Source organism: Podarcis cretensis (genome assembly GCF_951804945.1).
Source record: "Podarcis cretensis genome assembly, chromosome: 1".
In the NCBI taxonomy this organism is placed as follows: domain Eukaryota; kingdom Metazoa; phylum Chordata; class Lepidosauria; order Squamata; family Lacertidae; genus Podarcis; species Podarcis cretensis.
The window spans coordinates 40767248-40783509 of record NC_137170.1 but is presented as its reverse complement, the minus strand read 5'-3'; the positions used below and the strand labels follow the sequence as shown (position 1 = coordinate 40783509).

The window sequence follows — 16262 nt, the reverse complement described above, 5'->3', positions numbered from 1 at the left end:
AACGGTTGGAAACGTACTGATTGTTCATTGGCAACATATTGAAATTCATTTTGTTAGCAGAAAGGAAACCTCTTCAGTAGCTGTCTCATATTCAGGGAAGAAACTTAGCTCTCTGTCAGAAGAAGCATATGGGACCACTGTAACATTCCTACTAAAACTGATGTGCTTTGAAAATAGAAACTTTCACAGCAGGAAGCTGAGATTCCCTGGAGTCGGTCATTTCCAAAGGCTGCCATAAGCTTCATTCATTTAAAGCACCACTCAATGTCAAACACCTGGCAATGAAGCAACCTGGAAAACATTCTCCCCAAGAGAGAATTTCTCTCTCTGAATAGCTAACATTTAAAAACGGGACAAGATTTCCCCCCTTCTCTCAAAAAAGGCAATCAATACCACACGGCTACTGTTTTCAATTGTCCTTTATGGATATATCTACCTCATCACATCTTGAACACAATTAATTACTTCTGATATATTTTACATCCAGATGCAACTTAAACAAATTACAGTTTCAATAAATTGACCCTGTAGTACAGAATGCACAATGAATAATTAACATTTTTTTCCTTTTACAAATGCGGTTTCTGAGTCTTATTACAATCAGCTCTAATATTCAGAAACTGCACACAGACGGCAGTCTTACATTATAGTACAAAAAATCTGAAGTGTGCATGCACACGAAAGCTCATACCTAGAACTAACTTAGTTGGTCTTTAAGGTGCTACTGGAAGGAATTTTTTTTCTTTTATTTTGTTTTGACTATGGCAGACCAACACGGCTACCTACCTGTAACTAGTACAAAAAATGTTGAATTTAATTTGGCTTTCATGTTCCAATGTGCTGAATGGAAAGATATTATCCCAAATGCATTTTGAACAGTGGTATAACATTCTTGAATATTATCCTTATTCTATTAGTAATTAAAATCAGAACGTATTTGGAGATTTTAACAAAAGCCGAGCTGGAAATAAACCTAGATACACAAATGGATTTAGCCCTTCTCAGCCTTCCCATTTACAGTAGCAGACGGATTCACTCTGTAGTAATTGGGAGAATCTTTCCTTCTCTGCCAGGTGGCTCCATTCTGCAACACCAGATTGCTCTACTGAACTTGTAGCATCAAAACCATGCCACACAGTCCTAAACAAGCTCTTTGGTGACTTCTCGGCAATCACCCATCATACTGCTCTTCATAAGGCCTCAACTCACAGTTCTATTCCTGCTTTTCTTTGGAGTAGATTGTACATGGTTTTGCATCTCAAATTTGTAGACTGCATCTTTATTCAGTCCAACAGAGACTCCATTTTCTCAGGGTCTTGCGAAAGAACAATGTTAAACAACAATTGATGACCTCCTTCTACCGGTCCACAATAGAAAGTGTCCTCTCATATTGTCTCACAGTGTGGTACTTTAGCTTGACAGCCATGGACAGAAAGTCTTTACAGAGGGTGGTGAACACAGCACATGATATCATGGGCTGTCCCTTGAACCCGCTAGATGACATCGCAAGGGATCGTTGCCTTAGGAGAGCAAGAAAAATTCTCAGGGACGATTCACACCCTGGCCAGCACCTCTTTAATTTTCTACCCTTGGGCAGGAGATATAGAAGTATAATCAGTCGTACCAACAAGCTAAAAAACAGTTTCTATCAGTGGGCTGTTAGGCTGCTGAACAGAAAATAATATAGTGCAACTGACTTTCGGGGTTGGTGTGTTGTGCGACAAGCACAAAGTGCAATGAGTTTGAGTGTTTGTGGGGGGGAGGGGAGGCTCAGTTAATTTTATTGTACACAGGTTGTACATTGACAATAAAGGTATTATTATTAACTGTGTTCAAGTATTATTGCTCAAAGGAACAAAAACGATTCCCCTTTCTTCTTATGGAATAAGAGAAATATTCCATATTTTAAGTATTTCTGTAAATGTACAGGATAGCATTCACTGATTTATTTGGCTGCCTTTCAACACTGTGTACAGTTCTGGTTAAAGGTAAAGGTAAAGGTACCCCTGCCCGTACGGGCCAGTCTTGACAGACTCTGGGGTTGTGCGCCCATCTCACTTAAGAGGCCAGGGGCCAGCGCTGTCCGGAGACACTTCCGGGTCACGTGGCCAGCGTGACAAAGCTGCTCTGGCAAGCCAGAGCCGCACACGGAAACGTCGTTTACCTTCCCGCTGGTAAGCGGTCCCTATTTATCTACTTGCACCCGGAGGTGCTTTCGAACTGCTAAGTTGGCAGGCGCTGGGACCGAGCAGCGGGAGCGCACCCCGCCGCAGGGATTCGAACCGCCGACCTTTCGATCGGCAAGCCCTAGGCGCTGAGGCTTTAACCCACAGCGCCACCTGCGTCCCACACAGTTCTGCGTCCCACAGTTCTGGTTGCCCCCCCTCAAAAAGGATATTATGGAGTTGGAGAAGATTCAGAAAATGGTAACCAACATGACCAAGGGGTTGGAGAAACTACCATATGAGGAAAAGGTTAGAGCACCTAGGGCTTTTCAGTTTAGAGAAAAGGTAAAGAGGTGGCATGATAAAAGTGTCTAAATTATGTATGGTGTGGGGACAGTGGGCTGTGGTTCTTCCCAATAGGGTCCATTCCGCCATCAAGAAAACCTGCAACTGACCAGTTATGCTCCATAGGCTGTGAAGTTTGTCTGTGAGTTCCCCACCACTCCAGTTACTTTTAACCTGCTGTGTCCATTCTTATAATTTGTTTGCTGGGGTTTTGGCATGTGTGTTTGCCAAACTCAAGGATTATTGTAATCTACCCCATTCCTAGGCATCTTGGGTTCATGTTATCGGAGATTCAGGGTAATAAAGAACTGCAAGGGCTCTGATCTCTGGAAAAGCAGGGAGATGTGGGCTGGTTTACCCTTCGTTAATCTTAGAGGGATCTGGCGGGAAACACTGGGAGTGTTGTCTCAGAAACCCCCCTTTTTAGTATTTACTTGAACTGAGTGAGGAAGTGGTAGAAGCAATTATCAGGTAGTTAAAACCCAACTGGCCTATGCTACAATGCAGTTGTGCAATGTAGGGTGTACACAGACTCTCTTAGCCTCCCCCTTCCATCAAAGTTTTGATGTTTGGTCATGATTTTTCACATCTTCCTGCCATTAAATCATTTAATATTAATAAAAATAGTTAACAGTGTTAACATTTTAAACATCAATAACTAATGATGATGTATACAGGAAAACAGAAAATTCTTTCTTTGGGCATAAGCATAAATATATTTACAGTTATTCACAGAGTCTGCTTAATTCTTTAACTGTCATTTAGGTTGCAATCGTATGCCCGCTGAAGTACTGGCTTCTGAGTAGACCTGTATAGGATTGCTCTGTTAACTAGTTTGTCAGCCAGACTGAACTAATGCTAGAAGGTGACATTTGTTTCTTCCTTTGCAGGAAGAAATGAATTGGTAAAAAAAAAAAAAAATGCAGTACAGAATTAAGAGAAGCATTTATTCATATAAACATTATGAAACCATTACATTTTTTCAAAATTGCTCAATGATATGAAAAAACCCATAAAATGCCTGCTAGTAGTTTGCTCTGGCTTCATCCTGAATGAGCTTGTCCCTTTAAAGAAACTGTTTTTCCAGAGGTTCCTGCAGAGTGAAACCTTCAGATCCTTTGTACAGCCCAAGTGAAGCAACTGCAAACTGGTTCCTTCTAGAGGCTGGGGAGACAGCTGGTGCAGGCAAGCTGTATAAACTCATAGGCAATTTAGTCAGCAGCAGCAGTGAAATAAGAATCCCCCACAGAAGGAAAGAACTTGACGGCCCTACCAAAGGAAAAGCATGCAGTAACAAACTGTAAAGTGTTTGGTGCTAATTATAGAGTAGAATCAATTAGACACGTTGAAGCTGATTTTATAGTGTCATTTCAGCTGATGAAAGCAGACCCAAACTGCTCTCCCTGCATTTACTGTTTAAACTTCTATAGTCTCTATGCACCTTTTTATTAGAAGATATGCTTGTTCAGCCTAGCCCTTTAGATGCTGTGCTGACACTCTTTGCCCCTTGCAATTTCCTTTTCACCCTGCTCCATCCTGCAAGAGGCCCTAACCCAATCCTGTTGAGCTCTGCATGGGTTCAGAAAGAGAATTTATATAGTAACACCACTGGCTAATGATGAACCCAAACTGAAAGAAAGGCTTAATGCCCAACACCGTCTTATGATCAGCTGTTTTAGAAGAGAAGAACACAGCATTAGTTGGACAGTGTAGGTTTAGGAAAGTTTAGCTTTAAAGGCCCTAAGTTGTCATTTAGAAAGAAAGTTACATGAGGATGGGGGAAAATAAGCATATTTATTTAGAAGCATTCAGTAGGTTTAAGATCACAACAGACCAGAGCAGATACAGGGGTACCTCGGGTTACAGACGCTTCAGGTTACAGACTCTGCTAACCCAGAAATAGTGCTTCAGGTAAAGAACTTTGCTTCAGGATGAGAACAGAAATTGCGGGGCGGTGGGGCGCTGGCAGCGGGAGGCCCCATTAGCTAAAGTGGTACCTCAGGTTAAGAACAGACCTCCAGAACGAATTAAGTTCTTAACTCAAGGTACTACTGTAAATATAAAATTAAAATATTTCAATATTTATCTGCCCTGGTCTGTTGTGATCTTAAACCTTCTGAATAAATATGCTTATTTTTTCCATTGTGTGTGTGTGTACATATATATGTATGTATGTATGTATGTATGTATGTATATGTATATATGTGTTAAATAATCTGGATGTAAGTGTGGGAGAACTAGTCTCATGAGCCAACATGCTTAGGTCTAATTAATGCATAAAGGGGTTAACACCACAGATTAAGGTGTCCTGCCAGGCTTAGTGAGGTCACTTTCCCCTCATCTTTGGAGGAAATAGGTAATAAGGCCAATTGTCCAGTCTACCTGAGAAGCTGAGTGTGTGAAGAGGCTAAATTGGATGCTCCAGCTTAGACATATGGCTTTCACAAGCCACTTCTGAGTTGCTATACCAAACGTTAAGAACTTCCACTTCTGTAACTGAGCTAAATTTTACTGCCTGTGCAACTTTTTCTGAAGCACGAGAATCTGACAATTGTAAAGTTTGTAAGTAAAGCATTTTAAATTTTCCAAATGTGTGGGTTTTTTTCTATGTAAGAGAGAAACTTTGAAAGGAGCTAGGAAGGGCTTATTTTAAAGGTTCCTACCTGGAAGGCCTTTTCCATCTGGCCTGGGAGAGCAGGCCTTGGACTCATTCCAGCTACAAAAAGCTGGAAGAAACTCTTGGGTTGGGGCACTATCTAGGGGCTCCTGTTGAAGGTTCTTTTATTGGTTTTATTGCCCCAACTGTTTAACATGTCTTACATTTGTTTTTAAAATGGCTCTTAATCTGTGGGTTTTTTAAATTTTGGTTTTCTTTTCTTTTTGTTTAAAGTAAAAGGGCATAGGATGTGCCTGGGGAGGAGTGGGGGAAAGCATGGGGGGTGGGAATCACAGTGGCTCAGGGTAGGAGAAGGTAAGGTGTGGGAGGTGGGGCAGGCCGGGTAAGGGGTAAATGACACAGGCAGTTGGTTATTTTGCTACATGCCAGACCCTCTTCTAACATGGGGAATTGGGTTTGTGCCAGCCCTTGATCTGCAGCTGCTGGTCTGAATGCCAGGTTGGCATGGAATAAGACCTTGCTCATCTACGATTTGATTATGGATGTGGAGGCCGATCTGGTCTGTATCACGGAGACATGGCCATTGGCATAATCGCCCCTGAGCGCCCTCTCCTGCTTCATGAAAGTGAAAGTGCTTATGCAGGGCTTCTCATGTTGGGCACATTAGGTAAATCCTGCCCAATTACCTATTTGGGAAATGGTAATTCCGTATTACAGCAACCCCAAAGCCCAAGTCCTGCAAACAGTCCAAATCAAAGGGATCTCATAACATCAAAACTACTGAGAGATTGTGAGCAACTATCAGGGCCACACTCCCTCTGTAGAAGATAATCTATTATGACAATTAAAGAATGACCAACTATACTATGAATGAAGGTTGAGATACTTCTAAAAAACCCTCAAGGAGTGCCTGGATATAAATAGTCAGGATATTTTCCTTTGCATAGTCAACATGGAAGCCAAGCTGTATATGAAGTTTCTTGATTGTACAATACTACTACAAACACTGTAAGATAAAATACCTGTAATGAGGTATTTAGAATACTTTCTTGTGTAAGTTAAAAGAATGAAATCCAAGGCAAGAAAACAAAGGTTGTAATGCATCCTCACTCTCTAGTTTGTGTTCAATAAAAACTAGAAAAATGTATGTGACAACCTGATGCTTATCTCATGTAGTACAAGGACAGCTTTATGATAAAACTCAGGCAGGGGGACTACTTGAGAAAAGTCATCATTCCTATGACCTTGGCACTCAAGTTGGTCTAACAACTTATATACAATTTAGTGACGTGTGAGAACAGATGATGGTGCAATGCATAGAAATGGCAACATTTAAAATTCATAGTAGCACAAGGCCATTACTTTTCCCACTGGGCCACTTGAACTTTAATACTGTCTGACCTGGTTGGCCAATACTTTCTAACAGTAGACAGAGGGAAATTGCCAGCAGAAGATAAGGCTCAAATGATTTTTCATTTAAAAACATTATCAAGATACTGTAAAATTGAGGGATCTGTTCTTCCTAAAGAAACTTCATTCTCCCATCGCCCATGTCTTTTCTTATGATTGAGTGCATTTTAAATCTGAAGCTTTTAAAAATTACATTTAAATATGAAGAATAAATACAATGCTATGGATCCACAAGAAGGCTGTGCTAATGACTTGAAGCAGTTATTTGTCTGAAAATATATGAAAGCATTTGCACTTTTTGTTTTAATGTTCTCAACCACTTTGGAAGATTTTATGGCATTCCATATGAGAATTCTATTCATTCATGTGATAGTGAATATTTGGACACTATACTAAATATGTGGTTTTTAGAGAGAAGAAAGAACCAGACTTATTTGTCCCTTCATTGTACACTTCCCAGGAAGGTCTTTAGAGGGGTATATGGCCTTTCTGGTCATGGATACGTAGCCCTGTACAACTGAATCTGCACCTGATTTATTTGTATTCCAAGGTATAAAAATTCATAAGCAACTTCCACTCATTTTGTTTAAATTTTGGCATAATCTTGTGTAAATTTGTCACAATGGTGAATGTATCATTATTGGGCTCTCTTGTTTGTTTGTTTAGTTTCTTTCCTCCTCATCACATGGAATCAAATATTTGGGGGATTTGAAAGTCTGTGTACTATTAATATATGTGAGCTTGAGAATAAAAACAATGTTGACTTCACAAAGCTTTAAGTAGGAGCGAACATGTAAGAAAGGTGTTTTCATGTGCAATTAATATGCAACAACTGAAACCCGAACGAAACATCCAGCCACTATAGCAATGTAACTGATAACTAAAATATAAGGGTTAGACTGCAGTGATTAAAAAAAAAAAAAGTCCCCTCTTTCTGCTGAGAGGCGTGAACTTTGAGTTAAGGGGGATTGCTTAGAAAGAGGAAGAGTAATGTGGCACATCAACATTATTAATCATTATTTGATTTCTTACCTGCCCTTTACCAGTGTGGCTGTTCCAGATACAACTTTACTGATACTGTATCACTGGGAGGAGAGTGCTTCTAAAAATGGGCAGGGCTTATTCAATAGTTGGAGGTTTATCTGCTTCTCAATGGATGATACATGGCACCACCACATAATTTAACCAGTAAATAACATCTGCCATGCGTAGCCATATCAACAATACATTCAGTCACATCATAATTTCAAACAGCTAGTCAACTAAATCATGCGATAAAAAGCTGCTCTTAGCTATCAATAATAATAGGATTGGCATCATTGTTACAAAAGGCTTCAGAGGCTGTTTGTTGTGTATCAGTTATGGCAGTGGTTTTCAACCAGTGTGCCATGGCACCCTAGGGTGCCTTGAATGATGGTCAGGGGTGCCGTGGGCAACACTGGCTTCTGTCCTCTTCCCTCTCTTCCACCTCTGATTCCCTCTTGCGTCTCTGCCTCCCAAAGCCTTGCATGACTTGTTTCTTGCAGCAGCCCTGTCTACAAGCTCCCCAGGTGAATGGTGGGCTCTGGGGCTGGTTGCCAGAAGCTGAGGCAGCCTCTGAATAAGCAATCAAGCATGCGAAGGTGGTGCTGGTTGCCAGAAGTTGAGGCAGCCTCTGAATAAGCAATCAAGCATGCGAAGGAGCCCAGCCTGCCAGCCCTTGCTGTTGGGAATGGACAGACAAGTGGGAGACTGGACAGGCAGGCACTACGCTGGCCTTTCTTGTGCTTGCTGTATGCAAGGCCTGCCTGGGAGCTGAGCACCCAGTGCTGAAGGGGAGCCTTTCCATCATGCAGGCCTGGCAGCACCCACTGATTCTTCCCCAAGTAAGGTACTGGCCTCACGTTCACCTTTGGCCAGTCTGTTGGGCCACTAAGGCTGGGAGCATCCTCTTCTCCCAGGCCCCTGTGGGCAGTGTGAGGAGGTACCTCTCTTTGGGGTGAGGAAGGGCAGCGCAGAGACCTGGGGTAGCAGCAGTGGCTGTCCAGAGAACTCCCAAGGAGAGGGGAGAGGAGGCTGAGGGAAAACTCCACAAGGGAGGGTGTTTGAAAAAGGTGGAGAGGCTGCCAGCTCTGCAAGCAAGGGGTGACATAATTGGGCTCCTGAGCCCCACGGGGTCCCGCAGAAAGAACGTAGTTAGTCAAGGGACCCGTGGACTCAAAAAGGTTGAAAACCACTGAGTTATGGCATTTCTCTGGCGCTTTCCTAAATGTAACATGGCCATGTGGTATTTCCCCCCATATTGTTTAACATAATAGGAAAGTACATTCTTGTAATAATATATGTGAAATTCTTATACCAGTATCAGGTGCTTTAATTTGAGTTTGGTTCATTTTCCTGTAACACCCCAACTTTTTAAAAAGCTGGGGGGAGGGAATCTCCCACACATGGTGATACCACTTGGTTATAGGTAATATAATCAAATTTAGAAAGTGGTAAATTAAGTGTGTTATTTACAAGCAATTAATTACAAAAAACCAGGCAGGTAGCTTTCATTATGTTGATTACTGTTAATGACATTGGCCTCATGCAGCTACTGTCTTTAGCATTTACATAAACCACGTGTTAAGTGCATGTGGTACTTGACAGCTGTATTCAGGTCATAAATCACACAAAGACCCAAAGTTTTTAATGGTATAATTATACACAGTTTATTCTATAACACTTAGCATTTTACTAGTTACCTGTGGAAAATGACAGGTTTTGCTGCATAGCCTCAACAAAACTCAAAACAAGTATTTCATTTGCTATATACAGGCTTGTATTTAACAACTTGGCTGGCAGTCATACATAAATGGCCAGGAATTACATGCAGGTGAGTGAGTGAACTGGTGACTAAGGTGTAGATTGCCTCATCTCTCCTCTGCCAGCCTATTTGGTTTCCATACTAGCAGCTCAGGAAGGAAAGACTCTTATTCCACAGTCAGTATGGAAATATATTGGGCTAAGTGGGGTGGGGGCATAGATCACCCTCTCTTTCTTATTCCAGACTATTGGGTAGAATTGATTAAGGTATTTCTATGCCACCCTTCACCAAAAATGGTCACAGGCTTGTTTACAACAAAATAACACACACAATACACAAGAACAATAACCACAGCTTAACTTAGAAATGGCTTCACCTACCAGTTTCTAAAAACTTGACAAAAAAGTGAATTTTTGCCTGGTGTATAAGTGAATACAAAGTGGTGTCAAAACACACTTTGGTGAGGTCACAATTTACTAGCCTTGTGTCATTACCCCTGCATTCAGCAGTGATCTGGATAAAGTCAGAGATAGGTCTGGGTCATGGCACAGAGCCATAGCTGTCAACGTTTTCCCCTTTCTAAGGGAAATTCCCTTATTCCGAATAGGATTCCTTGCAAGAAAAGGGAAAAGTTGACAGCTATGCACACAGCTGATTGTGGAAGGCAGGGAGACCACTGCACCTGAGGCAGCTGAAGAACTCACAGAGGAACCTCCCACCAGGGCCTACAGGGCCAGAGCCTGGATCGTCACACGCACCCTCCCCTGACCAGATGCCTTCCACCACATATTACCAGTCCAGCAGCACTAGGAGTGCAACAGCAGGGAGGCTATGGCCTGCCTTCAGGTTGGAGAGAGGCATGAAAGGCCTTGGGTCTGTTCCCAACATTTGTTGGAGCAAGTTGCTCACTTGGAGCTGTCCGTGGTCTAGCAACCTTCGACCAGCCCTGCCGCCATCCTTGCTGCTTTCTCCAGGAGTTTCTTATTAGCAGTAGTAGCTCTTGCCAGCCAATTTAGAAAGCTTCGTGAGGCTGTCAGGTGATAATCCAGCAGGAATGGGAAAAGCTAGCTTTGCAAAAATTGCCTAGCCTAGACAAATGTTAAAGGTATAAAAGCCATACCCGCTCTAAAAATTCAGGAAGCCTTGTATTTCTTGTACAGCACACCCAGTCCTTGCTATAACTATAGTTGGGGGAAAACTTTTGCTCAAGTTTAATTGGATATGAGATGTTGACAGAATGCAGGGAACTAGTCTGACATATCTATGATCAATAAATGAATGGACATGAGCCTAAATCTTTTCAACATAGCAGTTTTTTGTTGAGACGTGGCTATCTATGAAAATCCCAGTGTGACTGGGTATCATGGCTAAGATCACCACGGATAAGGATCACTGCTACAGTACATAGTCAAGCTGGGAATGCACATGCTATTGATTATTTTATTAAATTTATTCCTTATTAAAATAATGAATTCAAACAAGAAAGGAAGATAGAGCACCAACGTTAAAATTTAATTTGAAATGGACCCATTGGCAGTTTAAATTTTATTTTTAAGTTTCCTCACATTTATATGAATATACCTGTTGGTTTTCTCTTCCGTAAGTTGATTTAAATTTGTAATTTCTTAAAGTGCGTCACTTGTGGGTTAGTCTATGCATGAAAATTGTAACTTCAGAAAAAGAATTTATGTTTTAAATGAAACTGATGGCTATGTCATGTTAATGTTAGATCATAACTAGCTAAAGAAAGTGGGAGTAGGGACAACAATAAACCATCAATGGAAAATAAGGATAGTACTGTCCACGAACTTCTTTTTTAAAATTTAAAGTCATGGTCTGCAAGATTTTTCTTAGACTTTAAAAATGAGCAGTCAAACATTTTGCACAAGCAGAACATCCTACTAGAGGAACAGGTGCAACATATACTTCGTTGATAATAAATTTATCACCAAGAAACACTCCATTTCTCTCACTCTCAAGTTGAGAGTTTGTCAACATTGTGACATGGTGACTTTTTATTGGGAGTAAATGCTACTGTTGGGTATGTGAGTCTGCAAAACTATCAACATTTTGGGGTGCAATAAGCCATTTTAAATTTTGTTAACACACCTTATTCCACTAAATAACTATGAATAAATGTATAATCTGTTACCTGGAGAGAGGGAGAAAAAAAAGCAGGAGGTCTCTCTAGCCACCTAATCACCATATCAATGACACATGCCACAACAGAGAGGCACTAGTTTATTTGATTGATCATGGTAGATAAACTCCAAATAACAGAGAAATTAACAAATGCTTGACATTTGCTCAACATCCATTATTCTGACACTGCTTTCAGAATTTCAAAGCCTGGGAGTATGCTTAATCAACATTCATATTCCCAAGTGAGCTACAGGCACCATATTGCGCCCCGCCTTAGTACTGATGAAAACTGCATATTGGCCATTTCCAAAGTGTTCTGGGACTCCACACGGGGCCCCTTCTCTCTTGTTCCTGTTCTGCAGTTTTTCTTTTAAACACTTCCAAGACAAAAGCATCTGCCAGTTTTTCTCTCTAGGGATGTATGCAAAATGAATTTAACAGTTTTAAGGCCAGAGAAACCCTCACATCTAAATTCATTCATAGGACAGAAAAGGGCCTAAGAGGCCTCTCCAGGGACAAAACCCTGCTGAAATTTTCCCCGACAACAGTGGGAGCTTTATAAAATCTAAGTCCAGACAATTTCCAATTCAAATGCCCAGCATAGCATGACCTTTGTCAGATCTAAAAGCCCTGGATGCACCCACTTTTTCTTCTTCTAACTAGCACAGACATTAGATAGGGCACTACAGCTAAGCAAGAGGCTCAATATTTGCATGCTCTTCCATTGTGAAAATTTAACAGTGACAGCACTGTGTCGAATTCTTTTCCCTTTAGAACTTTAACTCCATAGGAGGGGCATAGCTGACAGATGACTCTCCAACATATGTGTTATGTACACTGCACAGCTGAGGAACCTTGAATCAATGTCATAGCATCTCAGAGATGACCTACACCTTTCTGCCCATTGTGTGTGTGTGTGTGTGTGTGTGTGTTGGGGGGGCACAATAGAAATCACCCTACCTAAAAAAAAGGACAACAAAATATTAACAATTTATAGTCATTAGCCTGCATACACAGCAGTTCCACATAAATTGTATAAATGTTCTACACAAAGTAATTTATCAGATATGACACATTGCACATCATATTGTATTATTTAATATGCTTACTAAAATTTCATGGATCAAACGCTACTCTTGAAAGAACACAAAAGGCACTGAAAAATATTTCTTCATCATCCATGATTTATTTTGATTACCTTTTACAGCTACATGATAAAGTGGAACTTGAAAAATTACAAGGTTACGGTTTACACAGCTTTGCTTCATATACTAAACATAACAAACGACTCCATGTCTGGTAGTATTTTACCTGCACTTAGTATTCAGCAATACACAAAAAAACCTCTTAGTTTGGCACTAAATATTTAAATAGTGTGTAACAACAAATATCCTGACTCTTTAAAGTCGAGTGAGAGTTTCAGTCTGATTCTATGCATTTATAAACAAGTCCCAGTCAATTCAATAGGATTTACTTCCTAGTAAATTGCATATCATAGAATTGTATGGTTGGAAGGGACCTCAAGAGTCATCTAGTCCATGCTATGATGGCTACAGATTAAAGCTACAGACTAGATCTCCAGTTCACCAATTTTCTTGCAATGTTACATCCAATTAGGCTTAAAAGATTACTTAAGTCTTTCTATCTAGCTTAAAAATGGTGCAGACAATGTACAAACAGCATATCACTTCAGTACTTGCCTGCTCCCTGCTGTTGTTTCTCATTTACCCATTACTAAACAAAATGGCTTAGATCCAGAGAAGTGCCAGTGGAAGGAGGCTGCCAAAAGTTAAATTGCCTGTCCTCTCCTCTCTCCACCATCCCCTGCCCCCTGCAAAATCTCCTGAGGGTTGGGGACCACTTTTGAATGGTGTGGATTGGACTGTGGAGCCTGGCACAGAGGGGGGAAATATATGGTCCTCATTCAGTAATGTTATATGCTACTGTGCAGTACATCTTGTATGTACCAGGAAAGGTCCTAGAACAGATAATTAAATTTGATTTCAGTAAGGTGTTTGACAAATATTCTTTCAGAGAAGCTGGGAAAATATGAACTGGATGAGATTTGTAGCTTGGTTTACTGACCAAACCCCAAAAGTGCTCACTCGTGGTTCCTCATCATCCTGGAAAAAAAGTGGCAAGTAGGATGCCACAGGATCCTGTCCAGTGTACTGTGCTGTCTGGATGTCTAGGTGCACAAAGTTGAGCACTCCAGCCACAGTTCACCACTGAGAAAGCTGAAAGGCTGTATGTACTATACAGAGACCCTATCTTTTTCAACAGCTCCCTCGTATTAGGAGTGTTCTTACGCACCGGACAAACTGAAACACCATACAGGTGTGTCACCACAAAAAATTGCCCATGTGACCAATTTGATAATGTTATTCAATTTTTTGAAAGTAAGAGCACCAAGGAAGTTTTGTATAGTGGTGTTTTTTTTAAAAAAAAATTAAATTTATATACTGTTCTTCATCCAAAGATCTCAGGATGGTCTGCATAAGAAGAGTTAACAGCTTAACTGTAAAGTACCATTTAGTCCAGATATATATTGAATCTCAATACTGCATTAAGACAGCTAGTGAGCCAAATATCCTCTAGATATTTGAGCCAAATATCCTCTAGAGGGCTCATGTAGCGCCCTCTAGATGCTGTTGGTTTCCAACTACCATCAGCTCCAAGCCAGCAAGGCAAATGGTCAGGGATAATGGGAACTGAGACTTTTAATATATTAAGAAGCACAGAAATTAAATTAAATTATTATTTATTAACAACAACAACAACAACAACAACAACAACAACAATGAAGTCCAACAACATCTGAAGGGTTACCCCTGCTATACAGAAATAAGGTGGACCATGGCTCAGTGGTGGAGCATCTGCTCTGCATGCAGAATATTCAAAGTACAGTCTCTAGGTGGGGGGAGGAGAGAGCACTATCTGAAACCCTGGAGAATCACTGTCAGCAAGTGTAGACAAGTGTTTAGCCAGATGGACCAATTGTCTGATTCTGTATCAGGCAGCTTCCCATGTTCCTAAGAAGAGCCTTGTTAGATCACACCAAAGAGCTTGTGTTCTCTAGGACTACTATTTTATATTTTATTATTCATGTTGATCATGGCATTCTTACAGGTGACATATAATAGTGGTGGTCTCCCTTATTATTTGTTTTCTAGAGGTAAACTGCTACAGAATACAGATATTTCATTTTAAGCTGTTATAATAGATATGATAGATGTAGAAAAGGGATGAGAGACATGTGGCCCTCAAGATACTGATGGGCTAGAACACCTATTATCCCTGACCGCTGGCCATGCTGGCTGGGGCTATTTCCACTGTTTCCGAGCCCTGGAAGCAGGAAGCTCCCAGCCCATGGGTAAGCAAACTAAGGCCCAGAGGCCAGATCTGGCCCAATCGCCTTCTAAATCTGGCCCACGGACGGTCTGGGAATCAGCGTGTTTTTACATGAGTCCTTTTAATTAAAATGCATCTCTGGGTTATTTGTGGGGCATATGAATTCGTTCATTTTTTCTCTCCAAAATATAGTCTGGCCTCCCACAAGGTCTGAGGGACAGTCGACTGGCCCCCTGCTGAAAATGTTTGATGACCCCTGTCCCTTTTAGAACTCCATCTTGAGCCCAGCTGAAGCCACATCACAGTAGGGGTCCTGATCCCCCAACTCCATAGCAATGATGAAGCAACACATTTGGCTCTTTTACTCTCCCTCCTAAAGTGAAAGAGCTACTGACTCTTTAAAGCTAGAAAGTTTTCAGAGAGAGCAAAATGCTGAATTTCAATTGTTTTTCCCCTAGTTTTATTGTACATCACCTCGAGATGATTATGTTGAAGGCAATCAATAATAATGATGGTGATGATGATGATTATAATAACAAATTAATTCATTTAAACCAGGTTAGCTGTTTCCAAAATATAATAAGCAATGAAACAGACATATTTATTTGGTAGACATATTTATCTGGCAGATAGATACAAATTTAAAAAGTATATTATCATTTCAAATAAAAGGTCATAATAAGAACAGGTTTTCCATAAAAAGGTAGTGATGTGTCTAGACAATAACGAAGTTCCTGGGCTATGCAAGCCCCCATTAAAGATTCAGCTTCAGTTTATTGGGCCACATACAGCATATCACTGCCTTTAAGCACTAATCTACTAACTCATCCACTTCTCCTGATTTAGATGGAACAGAGAGATGGAAATGGGTGTCACCCACATATTGGTGGCACATCACTCAAACTATAAATATGGCTCCTGAAGCTCACAGTGGCTTCAGATAGATGTTACATAGAATGGGGGATAAGATGGAGACTTGTGAGACACCACAGGATAGCTCCTATAGCACCAGACAGTGGTCCCCATAACTACTTTATGGAAACAGTCCTGCAAATAGGAGCAGAATCCCAACCTCACTAACCTGAGCCACTCCAGAAAGATACCATGGTCAATGGTATCAAACACCAAAAGGTCAAGAAGAATGAGTAGGGTTGCATTCCCCTCATCTTTCTCCCGGCAAATGTCACGAACCAGGGCAATTAAGCATGCTTGAGATTGGACACTTCTAGGTCCAGGAAGGTTCTCCACCTGCTCTGCTCAAATGAAGCATTAAACACTCCCCAGTCCCACCCAGTTAATCCCCTACAGCTAGCTTTAAGAAGGCCAAGGTAGGTAGGTGGTTTAACTTAAGTATGTTAAGCTTTCACTAATGGGGCCTCCCGCTGCCACCAGCGTGAGATTTCTGTTCTCATCCTGGGGCAAAGTTCGTAACCCGAGGTATTACTTC

General features: G+C 41.0%; 1 protein-coding gene across 6 annotated transcripts in view; it reads right to left on the bottom strand.

Annotated features, from left to right (window-relative positions):
* Positions 1–16262, bottom strand: part of CDIN1 (CDAN1 interacting nuclease 1) — a 131124-nt gene that overhangs the window by 97989 nt on the left and 16873 nt on the right. The window lies entirely within an intron of this gene.